We start from the raw sequence: 14270 nt of genomic DNA, 5'->3' as shown, positions 1-14270 counted from the left end.
TGTCTTTTCTTCCTTGCTGTTTCTCTCCACTGGAGGTTCTGTGGCTGCTTTTATGCCACTCTCCCCATGCTCACTGAAATTAGAGACAGGTGTTAGACATAATTTAGCTCAGGTGCAAGCGCCCTTACTGCTTTCTCTCCCGGATGGGCGCTTGACCACGCCCCCGCTGCCACACACTGGCTTTGATAATTTTCATTTTTGGGGTGAACTAACCCTTTAAGGGGTTTAATTATATAATTTTGTTAAATCTCCCGTGTACAGTATTTTAGATGGTCCTAGAGCCTGTAGGCAGGGACTGTAGTATCCTTGGCAGCACACAGCGTGAGTGTTTGTGAGGACAGCTGGTAGGAGGCAGAAGTGAAAGAAAGTGAGTGAATGAATCGTGAAATGTCAGCACGAGTGAATGTCTCAGCATTAGCCTTCTCTCTGACCAGTGTAATATGATCACTGATTCTCTTCAACACCTCCTAATGCTGTTATCACACCCACAAACAACAGCAATCCAAGCCTAGAAAACCATCTGACACTGAGCAACCTCCGTGCGTGCAACAATTATTTGAAACAGCGGCATGTGTGAGATGAGAAGCTTATTTTGAACGCATGATGAAGGAAAAAAGTTAAATGTTTTTGAGATGGCATGAGAGAATGAGAGAATTCTAATTTTTGGGTGAACTATTCCTTTAATATGACATGCATAAAAGGAAGGCTGTCAGGGATGCCAAGATCATTAAATGGTTGGACTGTTGTATTGTCATAGGTTGCGGCTAATTTTCAAAGGCCATGTATTTCGGACATTTTTGTCCACTTTCTTTATTGGAAGGGAGTATATTCAGTGTTTCGATGGCTGAAAAATTTACGTCAAGGTACACAACATTACAACCCATTAAACAGATGGTACTTCTATCCCTCTCAGCCTTGTTTCTATTCATCAAATAATATATATTTTCTACCTTGACTAAGGTTCATTGCCTCTAAATAAATAATAATTTTGATGTTTCTTTATTACCTGACTTAAGTTTACTGGTTAGACCAATCATGGAGTAACAAGTAACCCTGAGATTAATATATCTCAATATTAAAATTGGGGAAATCATAAAGTGTTTTACCATACCACATTAGTTGCCATGGAAGAGTTCGGTAGTGCTGGAAAATTTCTCCAAAGTCCTCGCAGCTTTACAGTTGAATGGTGATTTAAATTTAAACGTCGACCCTCCGAGCAAGCGAATTGATTGAACCTTTCAGCTTCTTTTGCCGAGTCCCAGGTGTTCTAACTCTGTTCTTTTCACTCAAACTAATCCTTCTCTTAGAGTTGGACAGGTTTTGGTGTGTGTTCTATGAATAATCGTAGTTTAAAGTAAAGTCATGACACAAACAATGATGATGATGATGATGGAAAGGCTTCTGCCCCTTTTATTATATTTTTGATTACAGGCCAAGTTCATCAGTTGAATTGTGCTTACTGCACTTCTTTGCCTCTACTCTGTCTTTTCCCTGTTATGTGAGTGTAGAGTAAACCACCAGTTAGTCTTCCTGTGCTCAAACACACTTCCCTCCTGACTGAAGAAATCTTGAATGAAACTATTCACTCTGAACTGCAGCTGAGATGGTCTTGTTTCTTTCAGGATGTTTTTGTGCATGTGTTGCACATGCATGCATTAATGCATAACACAAGTTTTGCACAATACGCAAAACTCTTTCTACAAGTGATTGCGTACAGTGCGTAGGATATATAGTGGCCACTATTTGGACACTTATGTCACACTTAAAGGGATAGTTCAGCCAAAAATGTAAATTCTCTCATAATTTACTCACCTTCATGCCATCCCAGATGTGGATGACTTATTTTTTTCTGCAGAACACAAATGAAGATTTTTAGAAGAATATCTTAGCTCTGTTGGTCCTCACAATTCAAGTGAATGGTGGCCGAAACTTTGAAGCTCAAAAAAGCGTATAAAAGCAGCATAAAAGTAATCCATATGACTCCAGTTGTTAAATCTATATCTTCAGAAGAAATTTGTTTGCTATAAATCTCCAAAAAGCCACAATGAATAAGTGGTGATATGCACGAACAACAAAAAAAAAAAGAAGAAGAAAGTAAAAGTGGATATTTATTTTATTATCTGTTTATTACCCACACCTATCATATCGCTTCTGAAGACATGGATTAAACCACTGGAGTCACATGGATTACTTTTATACTGCCTTTATGTTCTTTTTGGAGCATCACATTTCTGGCCACCATTTTTTGTGTGGACCCACAGAGCTGAAATATTCTTCTAAAAATCTTTGTTTGCATTCTGTAGAAGTAAGTCATACACATCTGGGATGGCTAAAGGGTGGGTAAATTTCATTTCACAGAATTTTCACTTTTGATTGAACTATCTCTTTAAAGATGAATTCATTTTATTGTATTAGATGAAAGCCTCAAATCAAGTTGTATCTGCAAATAAATTATGCAAGGCCTTTTCAAAGAACTAACTTGATTTTTCTGAGCCATTTATGCAATGACTTTTAACAAACTGGTCTCAAAATTATTTGTAGTGGATGTGTGAAGTAATTTCTTCTAAAGTTCACACATGTGTCCTTGCAGAGTAACCTCAGGTAGTTCATCACATTTGACAACCAGAAAGTGTCACAATACATTTTGTCTTTATTTTTAACAATATATATATATTGTTTATCATGTAAAACATAAACTTCTTTTTGTGAAATGTTTGCTCTGTCTTGCTAATGACTTTCTTTAAAATAAATCTAGCTGTTTAATGCAATGACATCTAGGGGCTTGTGGCTGAGCGACCCGCCCCTCCCTCTTGTCATTGTCGCCCTGCCTCTGAGGGCCGTCCTTCAGCCAGGCTCACTCCTGGGAGTGGGCAGGAGACAAAAGAGGTGCATAGTTAGTAAGCCTCATTTGGGCAGCGGGGTGGAACTAGGCAAAACTGATATGTGTTTGGCCTGCCAAATAAATGTAGAGCATGTCTATTCTTTGGAAGCTGGCTTCTATTCTCCATGTGTGCACACACTGGCATTCTGGCAGGCCTTGGAAAAGAGCGGGGAGGGTACGGCCAGGATATATGCATCGTGGGACCCACTCTTCGGTCTCCCGGTGCGAGTTATATGTGTCGTTGGTGAGAACAGCACACATCATGGTCCATGGGCTAGAGGCCGGGCCGCCTTACCTGTCGTGGGGCTGGGAAGACATGCCGCTAATGACAACACCATGCCACTGAACAAGGAGGTCGGACCCCGCTCATGCCTGGGCCATTCCACAGACACTTTCCCTCCCTTCACAGAGCCCTGTCTCACTGCGAGGATGCCAAATTCGCCATTATTTTGATCACCATTCCCCCTGGACACTTATCTTCCCCATTTATGAACATTTTATGTTCATATATTATTATTTCTAATAAAAGCCTCTCCGAGGCTTGACGCCACACCCGCTCTCTGTCTCTTGCTCACCCCACCATAAGGCATTTGAATGAAGGTTGTGTCCTCTCCATTAATACACAGTTTTATTGCTTCTGGGTGACTTTTAGAAGGGATCCTTGTCTTGCCTCTTCAGCCTCATTTTTCCTGCTCTTTGGGGGTTAACTTAATGTAATGCATGTTAGGGACATGTCCAAGCATGGAGTTATGCTGTCCTGAAAGAAACAAACTTTCCCCTATTCCTACATCCATTAACACATTTACAATAATAAATGGTCAGAGTGATGTACAGACACTGATTCTCCTAAATGCACATCACACATTCATTTGTTGCTGGTGTTTTTTTCAGTATAGCTACTGGTCACCAGGTGATATCTTGACACATTACCGTGGTGCAGTAGCCCTGTTTGCCAGCACTTTAAGAGGAGAGTGATTTATGCCTGGGCTGCTCCTGATGAACGAAGGCTGGGCAGCTTTTTAAAACTCACCATATGAACATGTTTCAGAAATTGGCAATCAATCGCACATGAGGAAAGACCAAGAAGGGAGTTTTGGGAGGTGTTGGAAAAGCTTAACAGTGTCTATAGCTTTATATTTCTGTAAACAGAAGATTAAGAATATACAATATAAGACCCAGACACAGTTGTGACAGTAGATGTATTGTACTCAAAATGAATTGTGAAGGTACAGGACTTGGAGTATGCAGGGCCAAATTATTGCAAAATTCAATAATTAAATATTTAAATACACTAGTTTCCATTTTTATTTTGAAACTTGATTTGGGGTTGTTTTCATTAAAACAAGAGCATTAGCAAAAAATCAATCAAAGCAGGTGGATGTAATCATTACTCCTTTGAGATTTTCTCATTGGCTTAACATGTCAGCAGTCCAAAGTAATCAAGAATGTGTGTCCACACAGCAAAGACAATGTTACTGACATTTCCAGCATTTTGTTCTATATTATTTATACATTACACACTCACTGAGCACTTTTTAGGAGCAATGTACTAATGCTGAGTAGGGCCCTTTAACTGGGGATTAAAATGGGAAAGGAGGAGGCAGGAACCAGACGAACCATCAAAATAATATTTAATGAAAACTTTAAAAAAAGACAAACATAAACACACACACATGGCAGCTGTATGTGGCTCTCTCTCTTTCCCGAACTGCCACATCCATCTCGTCTTTATCCCACTCCTCAGCTGATTAGCCCTCCTCCTCGTCACAGGCCCCTTTTACTCTCAACAGCCTTAATTCTTCATGGCATGGATTCCACAAGATGTTGGAAACATTCCTTTGAGACTCTAGTCCATGTTGACATGATTGCATCATGCAGTTTCTGCAGATTTGTCCGCTGCACATTCATGCTGTGAATCTCCCGTTCAACCACATCCTAAAAGTGTTCTGTTGGATACAGTTCTTGTGATTGGGAAGGTCACTGAAGTACAGTGAACTCATTGTCATGTTCATTAAACCAATTTGAGATTACTTCCTTTGTGGCATTATCATGCTGATAGTAGCCATTAGAAGATGGGTAAATTGTGGCCATGAAAGAATGCACACGTTCAGCAACAATACTTAAATAGGCTGTGGCATTCAAGCTATGATTAATTGATCAAAGTGTCCTAAGAAAACATTCCTCACACAATTACACCAGAACCACCATCCTGGACTGTTGACTCAAGGCAGGTTGGGTCCATGGATTCATGCTGTTGGTGCCAAATTCTGTTCCTACTATCTGTGTGCCTCAACAGAAATTCAGCTAGAGATTCATAAACTACACTTTTCCAGTCTTCAACTTTCCAGTTTTGGTGAACCTGTGCTCCTTGAAGCCTGTTCTTTGCTGACGAGAAGTGAAACCCGACGTGGTCATCTACTGTTGAAACCCACCCCCCTCAAGTTGTGCATTGTTGTGCATTCTGAGATGCTATTCTGTTCACTACCATTGTATAGAGGGGTTACCTGAGTTACCATAGCCTTTCTGTCAGCTCGAACCAGGCTGGCCATTCTCTGTTGACCTCTCTCATCAACAAGGTGTTTCTGTCTGCAGAACTGCCGCTCACTGGATGTTATTTGTTCTTGGCACCATTCTGAGTAAATTCTGGAGACTTGTGTGTGAAAATCCCAGGAGATCAGCAGTTACAGAAATACTCAAACTAGCCGGTCTGGCACCAACAATCATGCCACGGTCCAAATCACTGAGATCATGTTTTTCCCCATTCTGATGGTTGGTGTGAACATTAACTGAAGCTCCTGACCTGTATCTGTGTGATTGTATGTATTGCACTTCTGCCACATGATTGGCTGAATTAGATAATCGCATGAATAAGTGCTTGCACAGGTGTTCTTAATAAAGGTGATCCTCTGAAATAAAGTTAAAAATTAATTGACTGTTGGCTAACTTGTTAGGTTAGACTTCTCCAACTTTTCTCCAAAAAGTGAAACATGTTATTACCATAACACACACACACACACACACACACACACACACAATAAAAAATCCACACCATTAAACATTGTTTTCAAAAAGCTTTTAGAATATGCCAACCATCTGCCGTTGATCAAACAAACAGATTGTCCCACCCCCAATTCAAGCTATTGGTTGAGTCAGCGTTGTTGTGTCAGGCTGGACAGGCTGCTTAACCTTCTGGGGTGTGAGGGTGTTTTGAGCCCTGGAGAAGTTTTGAAATGCCTTGACATTTGTGCTTTTTTCAGTTGCTTATAAACATATTAATGGCTAAAGTCTGATAACACTGTATTCAGCACAAACTGGGCTACAATAATATGTGAGCAACATGTGTGTACATGTTTGTATTTTTGAGAAAATAACATTTATGCATGGTTTTTGAAAAAACTTTTTAAGTCATCGAAATAAGGCCATATAATACATAATAAATATTTGTCCACAAGACTTTTGAGAACTGGATCTTGTAGCCTATAGTTTTTGCTACAAAATTATGTGAAAACCATCCTGATCACCCATTCATACAAAACAATATAGTAATTTAACTTTTGTAAGACAATGTTTGTGTTGAAAGGTAATATGCGAGGAGGCGTGAATAATCACAAATATTCATTGTAATTCACACATGAGAGACAAAGACCCTCCCCTGGGCCTGTCACTGAGGAATGTGACAGAAAGTGAATGAATGTGAGGAGACTTAATGATCAAAAACAATTTTAAATTAAAAGAAGAAATCTGACTATATATTTTCTTTACATAAAGACTTTACTTAATTTTATACCTACACTACCATTTAAAAGAAGTCTCTTCTGCTCACCAAGACTGAATTTATTTGATCCAAAATACAGTAAAAACATTGTATGAACTCATTTTACAATTTTCTATATTTATTCAATAGTTTTCTATTTGAATATATTGTAAAATGAAATTTGTGATCAAAGCTGAATTTCTTTCATTACTGTAGTCTTCAGTGTCCCATGATCCTTCAGAAATCATTATAATATGCTGATTTTCTAATATGGGCATATTTAAAGTGTATTTTACTCATTTACACCTGAACAGATATTTGCAAGCACAAGCTTTGTTGATGATAATGAGGCATTATAAATGCTAGTTAAAATATTATCTAAACATTCATATTATTTTTCATTCATCATATTACATATCATATTTATATCATACAGCATACAATTTAAATACCTGCTTTAGCCGAAACGGCATTTAAATGTAACTAAAACTTGCATATTAGGAGTCATATTTCAAATGTCAATACTCTGAATCCTGGCTGGCAAGTCTGGAAACAGCCCCACTAGTAAAATATGTACATGTTTTGTACATAAAATAGCATGTCAGCTAATGAAAACTAAATGACTTACTTGTCTGAAATTGTATCCTCGGCTGGATCAAGTCTCTGTTCAAAATACAAATGTTCATCGGAGTCCCGCTCTTCTTCTGAGGAAAATGTTAACTCTTCCTTAATATCCAGGAGTTTGATCGCCTGTGTATCGTTACAAACATGCAGAAAAGTTGAGTTGTGTTGTGTTTACATTAAACCTCACTGTAGGGGGCGGGTACCATTTGCATTGATTGTCTCAGCACATTAGCGTTTGAATGGCGCGCTCTGCTGGTGGGTGTGATCACATTAGCTATAATGAGCTCAGTCAGCTGAAACATGTACATCACTTTGTTTCATACAGATTACATTACTGGAGAATATTTGTGTAAAACAGTTAAAGGATGGGCAAGGAGGAGGCGAGAACCGGCTTGTCAACATAAATAATAATTTAATAAGAAATTTAAAACACAACATAAACAAACACACATGCGGACATGCCCGTAATTCTCTCTCCCTCGAACCATCGTCACTGGCCGCCTTTATCCCTTGCGCGCCTCATCAGGCCGATTGGGGACCGGGCGCGCGATATTCTGCCCCGGCCCCGCCCCCCTCCGCTCCACAATTTGTTTTAAATTTTAATAGTTTTATTTAAAAGTAGACATTTTAAACTTTCTTTAGACATATGTTTCATGTTTCTTTGAAAAGTATTCGGAGAGTTTCAGTTCATTTTTGTGACGTTTTTCAGAAATATGCTTGTGAACACAGAGACTGCTGAAAGCTCACCCTTTTTATTTTCTTTATTTTACAAAAGCACAAGATTTTGTTGTTATTGTGAGTGTACACAAATAAAAGTAGACCCTTTAAAGTTTCTAATGATGTCTTACACTTATCTGTATACCCAAAAATGACGGAGTATTTTAAGTTGTTTCCGCTGTAATTACGAAAATATCCAGCAGGAAGCGCCGGCACGTCAGTTGACCACAGAGTGTTAAACAAACAGAGGAATTTTATAGCACCACAGTGAACAGCATTTACAGTTTTTGAGAAAACTTACCTACAAATTACTTTAAGTTGTCTCTGCATATTAATATGGTACGGACAAAAGTATTTTAACAGAAAAAGTTACACACTTCATCTTTAACACAGATGAAACATAGTTTAAAGTAGTTTCATTTGTCAAGCTTTCAAGTTGTCAAAAGTGCCCTTGATTGAAGAATAACCTTGAAATTTGTCACACAAAGATTACTAGCTTTATATATAATGTGCTCTGTCACCCTTCCAACATGTACTGTAAATCTCGCTTTCAGCAGTTTTCAGAATTATAACCAGATTCAGGCTCTTTATACATTCTCAAACAGAATACCACAAGCTCATTGTCCTTCGATGCAAGCGTGAAGAAAACTGTCTTGAAGCAGCTGACTCACTGCACGACTTGCACGATGATGGACCAATTTCCATCAGCCACCTCACTTGTTTTCACACAAAGCACTGCAGCAATACTCCGCCATCAGAGCACACAGCAGGCAGGTTTATTATGGATGCTTCAGACACATGCTCGCAGAGGGACGTTCAGTCTATTATGCACGTTACACTTTGGAGGGAAGTTTTATTACGGGTAAGGATTAGTTGATATGTCTTAGTTTAGACTAAATGAGGATTTTACAGTTTTACTTTCAACTACAGATATTATTGAAATGAATTGATGGGAAATTCTCTCCACCCATTTTTGATGAAGTACAACACGTTAAGCATAGTAGATTCATTAAAGATGAAGTGTGTAATTTCTACGCTACTAGCATCATCAAACGGAATGCAAGAATTATCACTGTTTTCAAACAGATTCAAGAAAACTCACCATGTTTTACATTGGTTGTAAATAGATAGTCCCAGCCCAAATTCACGCCAGTGTTGCAGGCTGGATGGGTTGCTCAGACAAACAGAGCAATATTTTAATAGCACACAGTGTTAAACTTCTAGGTGAAATCAACCAACAAATAGCTTATAAGATGGGATATGAGAGAATTTTAATGTTGGAACAATTACACACTTCAGCTTTAATGTATTAAATGGCAAAAGCTAGTAAATCTAGACAAACCAGTTTAACATTCAACGGCTATGAAGTAAAAAAAGAAACCTGTCTCAACACCTTGAGTTACAAACACAAAGTCATTTTATACTGTCTCATGAAACAGGATGCAGTCTTTCCAGTTAAACAATACTGTAAATGTCTGCAGAACTCAATTTAAGCAAGTTGTACAATGCACAATGTCTTTTCGCATTTATTTTCATATTCTAAAACTTGCTCTGTAGTATGTAGTACATTACATTTAAGTGTGATATTAAGATGACGTGTTTTCAGTCTTCACACAAAAATGAACACATAGTCACAGAGCACTATAAATGGTTAAATCAACCCGTTCCCATAGTGAAAACCTGACTCAAAACTTGTTATTCTTGTCTCTGGGTACAATTCGCTGTAGTGTCCAGGTGAAATGAACACTAAAGGGACTACAACAACTGTGTGTTTATTCACTTTCACACAAATCACAACAGCTGATTATGACTTAACACTTATTTTTCTCTCAATTACACACTGCTATATTCTGAGATCGACACACTTTACATTAATGCATCGCTTGTATTACACACATGTACATTTACACACTTACGACAAGAGAGATAACTTACACAGTAGCTCACCTGATAGAATGTTGGACTTTGAACTCATGGACCATGGTTCGAGCCTGGCCAAGAACGCAAGCTCACACATGAGACAAAGTGTCTTAAAAGCAACACAATATGACGTTTGCCCTAGAAAATGTGCTTTTCATGTCGCTTTTGGATCTTGAAACACTATCGGTTAGGTTTAGGGCATTGGTTTAGGGTAAGGATGTCTGTTAACCTCATTAAAACAATCTCAAATTATTAATCTTTTTGAACACTATTGGTTAGGTTTAGACTAAAGTTTAAGGTTAGGAAGGTATGTTTTAATCATTAAAACAATCTCAAATTCACCTTAAAACCTAGTCTGATTACATCATCATTTCAATTGTTTTGGTGCCCCCCACTGGGCATTTCACTGGGAAACTGCAGCCAAATGTGTAATACAGCACAAATTTTTAAATGGTGCAATTAAGTAGTTTATTAAAAGTAGCGATGCTACTAAGTTAACACCATTTTTCAGTAGCATGACAGTAGCTTAACTATTTAAAAGTGCACTGTAGCTTTCCCAGGAACAGCTACTATTTCCAACGAGTAGCGCTGTTGTCATGAAACATAACATTTATTACATACAAGTACATAACAAATCGCACACTTCTTCACTACTTTTACCATTTTGTAGTGTAAATATAGTGTGAGTGGTATGTTCACACTGAAAGTGCAACAATAAGAAGTATTCCACGAGTATCCAGATAAGGTGCAGCTTTGACCAAAAAAAAGAGTGTAGAATGTTAGAAACATCATGCACTCAATTGAGCGTAACAGTCGGGTTCCAGAAGTAAATATCCCATTCCATAGACTAATTAATTTAACAATAATTTATAAACCTTTAAAGACTGATCTATTGTGAGCTCTGAAGTTGTTAATCTATGTTATTACACAGCTCTCAGGAATACTCGATTCTGATTGGTTTATGGCACCATCCAGCGGTCAGATATTGTTCTGTAACTACCTAATTTCCGGGGATTTAGACATTTTAGACCGCTCATCCGGATTCTGTGAGCGTCTCTCCTGCTTCTCGGCTCAATATGTGATCTCTACAAGCAGGTAATAAAATAATACAAATTTAGATCAATGTTTCATGTGCATTATTTATTTATTTTGCAAGTAGTCTTGTAAAAGTTTGAATATTGTGGAGTCAGACAGTAATTTTTACAAATTAAACACCAACAGGACTCAGCAGATTTCAGCTGTTCAGCAATTTATTTCTTCTAACATATTTACATAATTTCAGCGCAAATCAATATTTTATGTCCATTTATTGATTTATTTTTGTTAGTTGCCAGATAAGAAGCGGGATAGTAAGTACATTTATTCAAGGTGTCCTCCGTTTCACGTCGGGGTTCCGATCACCCTGTCGGGTTTATTGTGCAACAACAACGAACTGACTGTACATTATCCCTTACGTAAATGCAATGGGAGTATAAATACATTTTTATGATTAACAGTTTTTATTGATTCACACAATTGACAAAGAAAAGCAAAACATATATTCACAGAATCAACATTTAACCCCCATTATTCCCTTTCCCCCCTCCCAATCCCCAACCCCACCCTGACCCTCAACAAATATTCCTGTGGTCACACTTGAATATACACAGAAGAAGAAAGGGTGAGAGGGAAAAAAAAATTATATATATATATCCTTGATGCTTACAAGCAAAGTGTGACAACTGTTTCACAAATCGCCTGCTCCTTAGCCGAAGCAGCGTGAGTCTGAGCTCCACCCCGTCAGGCCTTCAGAATTTCCACAGAATGCATCAACAGAGCAGTGAATAGACATCTAAAGTCAGATTGTCAGATTCATCAGCCAATCAGATTGTTTTATTTGTTCTTGGTGGGTGTGATCTTTAGGATATGTCCCAGTCCAGGCCTTCAAGCTGGCCTTGAGTGATGCAATCATGCTTTAATTGATGTGCATAATTTGAAAGCAAAGAGCGTAAGATCTTGCTGACGAGTCTGCTGTCATCACTGCTGGTATTGCCGTTGTGAAAGAGATCCTTATGGATTTAATAACCTGAAATGTTCACAATGATGGTGTGATTGATTAATTAAAAAGGAAAGGAGGGATGATTTTCACTTTAAGTAAATTGGTAAGTGCTTTTTGCATTGTTATTGCAACATCAGGAGTTTTCTAATTGTAAATTAGGCTGCTTGAGCATTCAGTGTCGGATCAGGTTTTGAAAAGTAATCGTGTACCCTGATGAAACAAAATGTTTTGCAAGAGACATTTAAATCGCAAATATTATTAGAGAGCTTTTTCTTGGTTCTGGCTTTCGTGTGTGGACGTGTTTTTAAAATGTCAATGGGTATTATTAATTGACTGCCACATAATGTATGTTGTATGCATACAGTGTCTTATTCATTGTGAATCTGTGTTTTCTTAATGGCACGATTTGCACTGAAGACCTAGACTTAAAATGCACGGACCACGGCTGTATTTAATAAAAATTAAAGGTGCCTTCAGTATTTTTTTCCTCATTAAAAAAGTTGTACTCCTAAAGAAGTAAGTAGTCATTTTAAAACAAATGTATAAAAATATGACGTCTCACATAAGGTGATGACTCCATTCACATTAACAAAATCTGTTTTGTCCTACATGGAGAGGGTCCCCTAATGGGTACTGCCATGTTAGGATCACATGACCAGCTGAATACTACTTACTTAATCTCAAAAATGTGTAATATTAAATTCAGCCTTTGAATTCAGTAGTTGACCTAATGCTAAAAGTAGCTGTTGCTTTCCCTTGTCCTTATCTGACCTCCTCTGCCATATGTTTGTCTGTATTCAGTGTGCTCAGGCAGACTGCCCTAAATGTTAGATTGTGTGACAGCTGCAGTGCAGCGATGAAGGGTCTGCGGCTGCGCTGTCACATCCACTCTAAACACGTGTCTCCATGGAGAGACAGAGATTGCGAGCGCACGACTGTGTGCCCTGAAGTGTCTGACATCCTCCCAGAAAAAGGGAGAGTGTGACGCGCATTGCCGTGATGTCAGTTTTATAAACTGCTGTGAGGCAGCAAGCTTCATCATTCGCTCATCATATATTGATGTTTTTTTTTTTTTTTCATATTGTATTGCATTGATGGGTTAGGCTGTTTTTTTTATTTTTTTTACTTCATTTGTGGATTTTATTTTTAATTAAAGAACAGAGATGATTGCTTTGTCAGCAGGATTCCCACGGTTATGGAAAATGTGAAACTAACGGGGAAATTTAAAATTGTGATTTCTAGGCCTGTTATAGTCATGGAAATCAATTAAATCTTTAGAAGTTGTTGTGAATTTTTTTTGGTCTTCCTAAAAATTCACAGCTCTAAAATATTTATACTGCTATAAATTGCTCTTTATAAGTGCAGTTTTTATCCAATAATTTTTTTTTATCTTTATCCATTAATCACGAATGACTGGAAAAGTAATGGAAATTCTTTGTTGAAACGGTGTGAGAATGCTGTGTAAATGATTCTCACAAATCCTGTCAAGGAAATGTCCTGGTCATATTTAACCCCAATAATAATCAAATTCATTAAAGCATACTGTACATTTTGGACCATTATTTTTTTTGCAATGTTTTATTACTTTCAGGACACTTAAGCACATTTTACCCTCCTGTCAGGACGTTCTACTTTTATTATTAGCATTGTTTTTGAATGATTCTCATCACCGTAACAGGCTTTTCTTGTTTATTGTGTTACAGTAAATACTATGCTGTTGCACAATGTTTTTTAAAATGAAAATCTGTGAAAATAAAAAGCTGTACCAAGGGTGTACTACTATAATGTATAAATACTTTACAATTAAAATAATATATATATATATATATATATATATATATATATTTTTTTTTTTTTTTAATTTATTTTTTATTTTATTTTTTTTGCATTAATGAGAACATCATAATGATGTTTTTTTGCAGTAATGAGAACGGGGGTAAAATGTGCATAACTGTCACAAAAATAATGTCACAATATTTTTTTTAAATCAGCGGTCCAAGAAATTGCCTTTATTTTCTATATGCGAAATGTTATTTCTTATTTTTACTCCCATAGAATCACATAAATGTTATAGGTTATGGTTATAGGTTATGTAAATTCTTTTTTGTTTTTTTAGAAAGAGATTTCACCTTTACTGCAGTTCTGCATTTGTCATAGGGATATCTTTCCAGACATCAATTAAATAAAATATTAATGCCTGCTATATCCAAAACCAAAAAGTGCACCTGCCTGGGTAGATTGCACTTATATATTCTGTGTATCTCAACATTCTGAGTTTGCTTGCAAAGGTTGATTTCTTGTTTGAACTCCTGCTGCACAAGCTCTCTCCTCAATTG

General features: G+C 37.4%; 1 protein-coding gene across 2 annotated transcripts in view; it reads left to right on the top strand.

Annotated features, from left to right (window-relative positions):
* The window catches only part of tet1 (tet methylcytosine dioxygenase 1), a 67882-nt gene that overhangs the window by 28660 nt on the left and 24952 nt on the right, over positions 1–14270 (top strand). The gene's annotated exons all lie outside the window — the stretch shown is intronic.

The sequence above is a fragment of the Xyrauchen texanus genome, chromosome 24 (assembly GCF_025860055.1).
Source record: "Xyrauchen texanus isolate HMW12.3.18 chromosome 24, RBS_HiC_50CHRs, whole genome shotgun sequence".
Lineage (NCBI taxonomy): Eukaryota > Metazoa > Chordata > Actinopteri > Cypriniformes > Catostomidae > Xyrauchen > Xyrauchen texanus.
Note: the sequence above shows the minus strand (reverse complement) of the source record. Positions and strands in the feature narration are given on the sequence as shown.